The sequence below is a fragment of the Mytilus galloprovincialis genome, chromosome 4 (genome assembly GCF_965363235.1).
Source record: "Mytilus galloprovincialis chromosome 4, xbMytGall1.hap1.1, whole genome shotgun sequence".
In the NCBI taxonomy this organism is placed as follows: domain Eukaryota; kingdom Metazoa; phylum Mollusca; class Bivalvia; order Mytilida; family Mytilidae; genus Mytilus; species Mytilus galloprovincialis.
The window spans coordinates 69,540,687-69,550,727 of NC_134841.1; positions in this window are offsets into that span (position 1 = coordinate 69,540,687).

The following is a 10,041-nucleotide window of genomic DNA, read 5'->3' on the forward strand; positions in this document are numbered from 1 at the left end:
GAATAAATAACATTATCAACAATTTTAAACATATATCTGTATATCTTATCTATAACAAGGAAAAAACATATTTACAGCATAATAAAAATATAAAATCAAAGTACTGAAGTACTGAACATCAGATGACCGCAGGTTCTTGTGGATGGTCAAAAGCACATGTCACAGAAACAGATCACATCTCTATACCTGAAACTGAGGTTGATTTATAGAGATATTTTTTTCTGATACAAGGTCGTGCTTGGATGATGAATAAATGACAGGAAATGCAACCTCACCGTAATAACTATCATATTGTAGTGATACAAATCAGTATACCTTGGACTATTATACTAATATAATAATAGTCCAAGAGAATACACTGGTTTGTTGCTATATATTATATTAATATTACGGTTGCATGTATCATCTATTTATATCATAATCTGAGGCATGTTAGGCAGGCATACATGTACATGTGATGGACTGTGAAACTAAGATCAGGAGATTAGGACTCCTATCAGGAGGTTTTTTATCGACATAAATTTTGTTGTAAATGTATCCGTATGATGTAGAAATTGTGGTTTTTCTTCAAATTTCCATCAAATTGTATTATGTTTATAGTACCCTTATTACCTTTCTATTTGAATGAAAATAAAATATTAAGAAGAATCTTGTTCTTGTTTTGTTTTGTTTTTGATAATTGAGTGTTCACTGCTTGCAAATAAATTGTTATATTTATTTATCTTATCTGTATAGATTTGTATTCATGTCTACATCTCTTATCATTGGTAACTGTATAGACAAATAAGAAAGAAATATGCTATACATGTATATTTGCAACATGATAAATTAATAAGAAAAATAACAACCACTAACAATAGTATTGCATGGTATTTAAGCAATTATGAAAGTCATATTTCTAGAAAACTTAATGACTCACACAGTGTAAAATGTTTTGCTTTCTTTAGCTAAATCAATAAAATCTTATATACTGACATAAACAATTCTCCATCTCAAGATTTTATTAGAAGGTTTTAATAGGAATTAAACTAACTAGGATTTTAATTCAGTCTTTATTAACATGTACATATTGTGTAAACAAGTCACAAACGTACAGACAGACTTACCATACAAAGTTCAATTTAATCCTTGAAAAGAAGTCTAGATTGCTAAAATAATTTAAAAATTTATATTTTTTTATTTGTCCCAAAACATTTAAATTCATTTAATTACCATCCTTTTATGATTATTTGATTAAAATATTATTCTTTCATAGTCTTTTTACAATTTAATTTTTTTAAAGCAAAATAACTTAAAACAGGATAAATCAAAGGGAAGTAACCAAATACACAAAAGTTTTTATAACACAACGGCAGGCAGCCAGAGGTAAACATTGTTGATTACCAGTATGTTTGGCACCCAAGCTATCAAGTGAAGCCATATAATTATACTTCTTCTTTGATTTACAGGTAAAATTTAACACAGGTGTCAATTACACCTGTAAGGTAGTATGAAATTATCAAATATGGCGGCTGAAAATTTTCATTCATGAAATATTTCATACACGGGAGTTTTTTTCTCCTAAACGGGAGGACCGGAGGAGACCCCTGAAAACGGGATTATTGTACTCCCGTCGGGAGGTTCACATGTATGGGCAGGCCTGTGAATAGGGACGAAGTCTGTATGAATTATTTTTTTTTGTAACTTAGATAATTGTTAAAAAAAAAAGAAAGGGAAATACCATAACGTTTCGGATTTTGGTTCTGTTGTTAGAGATTATTCTTGTGATGTTATTTAAGTAATGACATCATGTTCAATGTAAACAAAGAAACGCAATGCATCAGGTAATGTTAATTCAATATAATCAAAGACACAGAATTATTAAAAATGAAATATTGGTATTGTGTTCCTTGAGTTCCTATATTTAACTAGACTACTAAAAGTCTCACAACAACGAGACCAGAAGAAGGAAGTAGATTTCTGGGTTCTGCACAAATGCAGGGATTAAAAAAAGCAACAAAAAAATGTATGCATGATGGAAACTTAGGTGATAGCAAGACATTGGAGTGCCCTGGGGGTTACTTGTCACAGTATTGAGGGGAGATAATCAATCCAAATGACTTCATCAGGGGTGAACAATAAAGATTTGTTTAATACTGTCAGGTTTGAGGTAACGGTAGGTTATACTTTGTGTTACTGTATATTGTATGAAGGGGAGATAATCAATCCAAATGACTTCATAAGGGGTGAACAATAAAGATTTGTTTTATACTGTCAGGTTTGAGGTAATAGAAAGGTTAAACTTTGTGTATAATGTATTAAGGGGAGATAATCAATTGAAATGTTTTCATAGGTGGTGAACAATAAAGATTTGTTTTATACTGTCAGGTTTGAGGTAACGGTAGGTTATATATACTTTGTGTATAATGTATAAAGGGGAGATAATCAATCCAAATGACCTCACAGGGGGTGAATAATCAAGATAGTTTTATACTGTCAGTTTTTAGGTAACGGTAGGTTATACTTTTTGTATAATGTATTAAGGGGAGATAATCAATCCAATTGACTTCATAAGGGGTGAACAAAAAGATTTGTGTTAAACTGTAATGTTTGAGGTAATGGTAGGTTATACTTTTTGTATAATGTATTAAGGTACGGTTTTCAATCGAAATGACTTGTTAGGTGGTAAACAATATTAAGATTTGTTTTATACTGTCAGGTTTGAGGTAAGGGTAGGTTATACTTTGTTTATAATGTATTAAGGGGAGATAATCAATCCAAATGACTTCATAGGGGGTGAACAATAAAGATTTGTTTGATGCTGCCAGGTTTGAGGTAATGGTAGGTTATACTTAGTGTATAATGTATTAAGGGCAGATAATCAATCCAAATGACTTCATAGGGTGTGAACAATAAAGATTTGTTTTATACTGTCAGGTTTTAGGTATTGGTAGGTTATACTTTTTGTATAATGTATTAAGGGGAGATAATCAATCCAATTGACTTCATAAGTGGTGAACAAAGAGATTTGTTTTAAACTAATGTCTGAGGTAATGGTATGTTATACTTTGTGTATAATTTATTAAGGGGAGATAATCAATCCAAATGACTTCATAGGGGGTGAACAAAAAAATCGTTTTATGCTGTCAGGTTTGAGGTAACGGTAGGTTATAATTTGTGTACAATGTATAAAGGGGAGATAATCTATCCAAATGACTTCATAGGGGGTGAACAAAAAAAATCGTTTTATGCTGTCAGGTTTGTGGTAACGGAAAGTTTTACTTTGTGTACAATGTATAAAGGGGAGATAATCTATCCAAATGACTTAACAGGGGGTGAACAATAAAGATAGTTTGATGCTGTCAGGTTTTAGATAGCAGTAGGTTATACATTGTTTATAATGAATTAAGGGGAGATAATCAATCCAAATGACTTCATAAGGGGTGAACAAAGAGATTTGTTTTAAACTGTAATGTTTGAGGTAATGGTAGGTTATACTTTGTGTATAATGTATTAAGGGGAGATAATCAATTGAAATTTCTTCATAGGTGGTTAACGACAAAGATTTGTTTTATTACTGTCAGGTTTCAGGTAACGGTAGGTTATATATACTTTGTGTATAATGTATTAAGGGGAGATAATCAATCAAAATGACTTCATAGGTGGTGAACGATAAAGATTTGTTTTATACTATCAGGTTTTAGGTAACGGTAGGTTATACTTTTGTATAATGTATTAAGGGGAGATAATCAATCCAATTGACTTCATAAGGGTGAACAAAGAGATTTGTTTTAAACTGTAATGTTTGAGGTAATGGTAGGTTATACTTTTTGTATAATGTATTAAGGTAACGTTTTCAATCGAAATGACTTGTTAGGTAGTAAACAATAAAGATTTGTTTTATACTGTCAGGTTTGAGGTAACGGTAGGTTATACTTTGTTTATAATGTATTAAGGGGAGATAATCAATCCAAATGACTTCAAAGGAGGTGAACAATAAAGATTGTTTGATACTGTCAGGTTTGAGGTAACGGAAGGTTATACTTTGTTTATAATGTATTAAGGGAAGATAATCAATCCAATTGACTTCAAATGGGGTGAACAAAAAGATTTGTTTTATACTGTAATGTTTGAGGTAGTGGTAGGTTATACTTTGTGTATAATTTATTAAGGGGAGATAATCAATCCAAATGACTTTATGGGGGTGAACAAAAAGATTTTTTTATACTGTAATGTTTGAGGTAACGTTAAGTTATACTTTGTGTATAATTTTTTAAGGGGAGATAATCAATCCAAATGACTTCATGTGGTGAACAAAAAGATTGTTTTATACTGTCAGGTTTGAGGTAATGGTAGGTTATACTTTGTGTATAGTGTATTAAGGGGAGATAATTAAGGTAACTTCATAGGGGGTGAACAAAACGATTTGTTTTATACTGTAATGTTTGAGGTAGCAGTAAGTTATACTTTGTGTATAATTTATTAAGGGGAGATAATCAATCCAAATGACTTCATAGGGGGTGAACAATAAAGATTTGTTTGATACTGCCAGGTTTGAGGTAATGGTAGGTTATAATTTTTGTATAATGTATTAAGGGGAGATAATCAATTGAAATGACTTCATAGGTGGTGAACGATAAATATTTGTTTTATACTGTCAGGTTTGAGGTAATGGTAGGTTATACTTTGTGTAGAATGTATTAAGAACAGATAATTAATCAAAATGACTTCATAGGGGGTGAACAATAAATATTTGTTTTATACTGTCAGGTTTTAGGTAACAGTAGGTTATACTTTTTGTATAATGTATTAAGGGGAGATTATCAATCCAATTGACTTCATTAGGGGTGAACAAAGAGATTTGTTTTCAACTGTAATGTTTGAGGTAATGGTAGGTTATACTTTGTGTATAATGTATTAAAGGGAGATAATCAATTGAAATGACTTCATAGGTGGTGAACGATAAAGATTTGTTTTCTACTGTCAGGTTTTAGGACACTGTAGATTATACTTTGTGTATAATATATTAAGGGGAGATAGTCAATTGAAATGACTTCATTAGTGGTGAATAATAAAGATTTGTTTGATACTGTCACTTTTGAGGTAACAGTAGGTTATATATAATGAGAGATAATCAATTTAAATGACTTCATAGTGGGTGAACAATAAAGATTTGTTTTATACTGTTATGTTTGAGGTAATGGTTGGTTATACTTTGTGTATAATGTATTAAGGGGAGATAAACAATCCAAATGACTTCAAAGGAGGTGAACAATAAAGATTGTTTGATACTGTCAGGTTTGAGGTAACGGAAGGTTATACTTTGTTTATAATGTATTAAGGGGAGATAATCAATCCAATTGACTTCATAGGGGGTGAACAAAAAGATTTGTTTTATACTGTAATGTTTGAGGTAGTGGTAGGTTATACTTTGTGTATAATTTATTAAGGGGAGATAATCAATCCAAATGACTTTATGGGGGTGAACAAAAAGATTTTTTTATACTGTAATGTTTGAGGTAACGTTAAGTTATACTTTGTGTATAATTTTTTAAGGGGAGATAATCAATCCAAATGACTTCATGGGGTGAACAAAAAGATTGTTTTATACTGTCAGGTTTGAGGTAATGGTAGGTTATACTTTGTGTATAGTGTATTAAGGGGAGATAATTAAGGTAACTTCATAGGGGGTGAACAAAAAGATTTGTTTTATACTGTAATGTTTGAGGTAGCAGTAAGTTATAATTTGTGTATAATTTATTAAGGGGAGATAATCAATCCAAATGACTTCATAGGGGATGAACAATAAAGATTTGTTTGATACTGCCAGGTTTGAGGTAATGGTAGGTTATAATTTTTGTATAATGTATTAAGGGGAGATAATCAATTGAAATGACTTCATAGGTGGTGAACGATAAATATTTGTTTTATACTGTCAGGTTTGAGGTAATGGTAGGTTATACTTTGTGTAGAATGTATTAAGAACAGATAATTAATCAAAATGACTTCATAGGGGGTGAACAATAAATATTTGTTTTATACTGTCAGGTTTTAGGTAACAGTAGGTTATACTTTTTGTATAATGTATTAAGGGGAGATTATCAATCCAATTGACTTCATTAGGGGTGAACAAAGAGATTTGTTTTCAACTGTAATGTTTGAGGTAATGGTAGGTTATACTTTGTGTATAATGTATTAAGGGGAGATAATCAATTGAAATGACTTCATAGGTGGTGAACGATAAAGATTTGTTTTGTACTGTCAGGTTTTAGGACACTGTAGCTTATACTTTGTGTATAATATATTAAGGGGAGATAGTCAATTGAAATGACTTCATTAGTGGTGAATAATAAAGATTTGTTTGATACTGTCACTTTTGAGGTAACAGTAGGTTATATATAAGGAGAGATAATCAATTTAAATGACTTCATAGTGGGTGAACAATAAAGATTTGTTTTATACTGTTATGTTTGAGGTAATGGTTAGTTATACTTTGTGGATAATGTATTAAGGGGAGATAAACAATCCAAATGACTTCATTGGTGGTGAACAAGAACGATATGTTTTATACTGTCAGGTTTGAGGTAATGGTAGGCTATACTTTGTGTAGAATGTATTAACGGGAGATAATCAATCCAATTGACTTCATAAGGGGTGAACAAAGAGATTTGTTTTAAACTGTAATGTTTGAGGTAATGGTAGGTTATACTTTGTGTATAATGTATTAAGGGGAGATAATCAATTGAAATGACTTCATAGGTGCTGAACGATAAAGATTTGTTTTATTTCTGTCAGGTTTCAGGTAAGGGTAGGTTATATATACTTTGTGTATAATGTATTAAGGGGAGATAATCCATCCAAATGACTTCTAAGAGGGTGACCAAAAAAATTGTTTTATGCTGTCAGGTTTGAGGTAACAGAAGGTTATACTTTGTGTATAATGTATAAAGGGGAGATAATCAATCCAAAGACTTTACATGAGGGTAACAATAGAGGTTGTTTTATACTTTCAGGTTTCAGGTAACGGTAGCTTATACTTTGTTTATAATGTATTAAGGGGAGATAATCAATCCAATTGACTTCATAGGGGTGAACAAAAAGATTGTTTTATACTGTAATGTTTTAGGTAATGGTAGGTTATACTTTGTGTATAATGTATTAAGGGGAGATAATCAATCAAAATGACTTCATAGGTGGTGAACGATAAAGATTTGTTTTATACTATCAGGTTTTAGGTAACGGTAGGTTATACTTTTGTATAATGTATTAAGGGGAGATAGTCAGTCCAATTGACTTCATAAGGGTGAACAAAGAGATCTGTTTTAAACTGTAATGTTTGAGGTAATGGTAGGTTATACTGTGTGTATAATGTATTAAGGGGAAATAATCAATTGACATGACTTCATAGGTGGTGAACGATAAAGATTAGTTTTATTACTGTCAGGTTTCAGATAACGGTAGGTTAGTATGTTATATTTACTTTGTGTATAATGTATTAAGGGGAGATAATCCATCCAAATGACTTCTAAGGGGGTGATTAAAAAAATTCTTTTATGCTGTCAGGTTTGAGGTAACGATAGGTTACACTTTGTGTATAATTTATTCAGGGGAGATAATAAATCTAATTGACTTTATAGGGGTGAACTAAAAAATTGATTTATGCTGTCAGGTTTGAGGTAACGGAAGGTTATTCTTTGTGTATAATGTATAAAGGGGAGATAATCAATCCAAATGACTTCATAGGGGTGAACAAAAAGATTGTTTTATACTGTCAGGTTTAAGGTAATGGTAGGTTATACTTTGTGTATAATGTATTTAGGGGAGATATGCAATCCAATTGACTTCATAGGGGGTGAACAAAAAGATTTGTTTGATACTCTAATGTTTGAGGTAGCGGTAGGTTATACTTTGTGTATAATTTATTAAGGGGAGATAATCAATCCAAATGACTTAATGGATTGTTTTATACTGTCAGGTTTGAGGTAACGGTAGGTTATACTTTGTTTATAATGTATTAAGGTGAGATAATCAATCCAATTGACTTCATAGGGGGTGAACGAAAAGATTGTTTTATACTGTCAGGTTTGAGGTAATGGTAGGTTATACTTTGTGTATAATGTATTAAGGGGAGATTATCAATCCAATTGACTTCATTAGGGGTGAACAAAGAGATTTGTTTTCAACTGTAATGTTTGAGGTAATGGTAAGTTATACTTTGTGTATAATGTATTAAGGGGAGATAATCAATTGAAATGACTTCATAGGTGGTGAACGATAAAGATTTGTTTTCTACTGTCAGGTTTTAGGACACTGTAGATTATACTTCGTGTATAATATATTAAGGGGAGATAGTCAATTGAAATGACTTCATTAGTGGTGAATAATAAAGATTTGTTTTATACTGTCACTTTTGAGGTAACAGTAGGTTATATATAAGGGGAGATAATCAATTCAAATGACTTCATAGTGGGTGAACAATAAAGATTTGTTTTATACTGTTATGTTTGAGGTAATGGTTGGTTATACTTTGTGTATAATGTATTCAGGGGAGATAAACAATCCAAATGACTTCATTGGTGGTGAACAAGAAAGATATGTTTTATACTGTCAGGTTTGAGGTAATGGTAGGCTATACTTTGTGTAGAATGTATTAACGGGAGATAATCAATCCAATTGACTTCATCAGGGGTGAACAAAGAGATTTGTTTTAAACTGTAATGATAATTTATACTTTGTGTATAATGTATTAAGGGGAGATAATCCATCCAAATGACTTCTAAGGGGTGACCAAAAAAATTGTTTTATGCTGTCAGGTTTGAGGTAACAGAAGGTTATGCTTTGTGTATAATGTATAAAGGGGAGATAATCAATCCAAAGACTTTACATGAGGTGAACAATAGAGGTTGTTTTATACTTTCAGGTTTCAGGTAACGGTAGCTTATACTTTGTTTATAATGTATTAAGGGGAGATAATCAATCCAATTGACTTCATAGGGGTGAACAAAAAAAATGTTTTATGCTGTCAGGTTTGTGGTAACGGAAGGTTATACTTTGTGTATAATGTATTAAGGGGAGATAATCAATCCAATTGGCTTTAAAGGGGGGAACAAAAAGATTTGTTTTATACTCTAATGTTTGAGGTAACAGTAGGTTATACTTTTTGTATAATGTATTAAGGGGAGATAATCAATCCAATTGACTTTATAAGGGGTGAACAAAGATATTTGTTTTAAACTGTAATGTTTGAGGTAATGGTAGGTTATACTGTGTGTATAATGTATTAAGGGGAAATAATCAATTGAAATGACTTCATAGGTGGTGAACGATAAAGATTAGTTTTATTACTGTCAGGTTTCAGATAACGGTAGGTTAGTATGTTATAAATACTTTGTGTATATGTATTAAGGGGAGATAATCCATCCAGATGACTTCTAAGGGGCTGATTAAAAAAATTGTTTTATGCTGTCAGGTTTGAGGTAACGGTAGGTTACACTTTGTGTATAATTTATTCAGGGGAGATCATCAATCTAAATAACTTTATAGGGGGTGAACTAAAAAATTGTTTTAGGCTGTCAGGTTTGAGGTAACGGAAGGTTATACTTTGTGTATAATGTATAAAGGGGAGATAATCAATCCAAATGACTTCATAGGGGGTGAAAAAAAAGATTGTTTTATACTGTCAGGTTTGAGGTAACGGTAGGTTAAACTTTGTGTATAATGTATTTAGGGGAGATAATCAATCCAATAGACTTCATAGGGGGTGAACAAAAAGATTTGTTTTATACTGTCATGTTTGAGGTAGCGGTAGGTCATACTTTGTGTATAATTTATTAAGGGGAGATAATCAATCCAAATGACTTGATGGATTGTTTTATACTGTCAGGTTTGAGGTAACGGTAGGTTATACTTTGTTTATAATGTATTAAGGAGAGATAATCGATCCAAATAACTTCATAGGGGGTGAACAAAAAGATTGTTTTATACTGTCAGGTTTGAGGTAACGGTAGGTTATACTTTGTGTATGATGTATTTAGGGGAGATAATGAATCCAATTGACTTCAT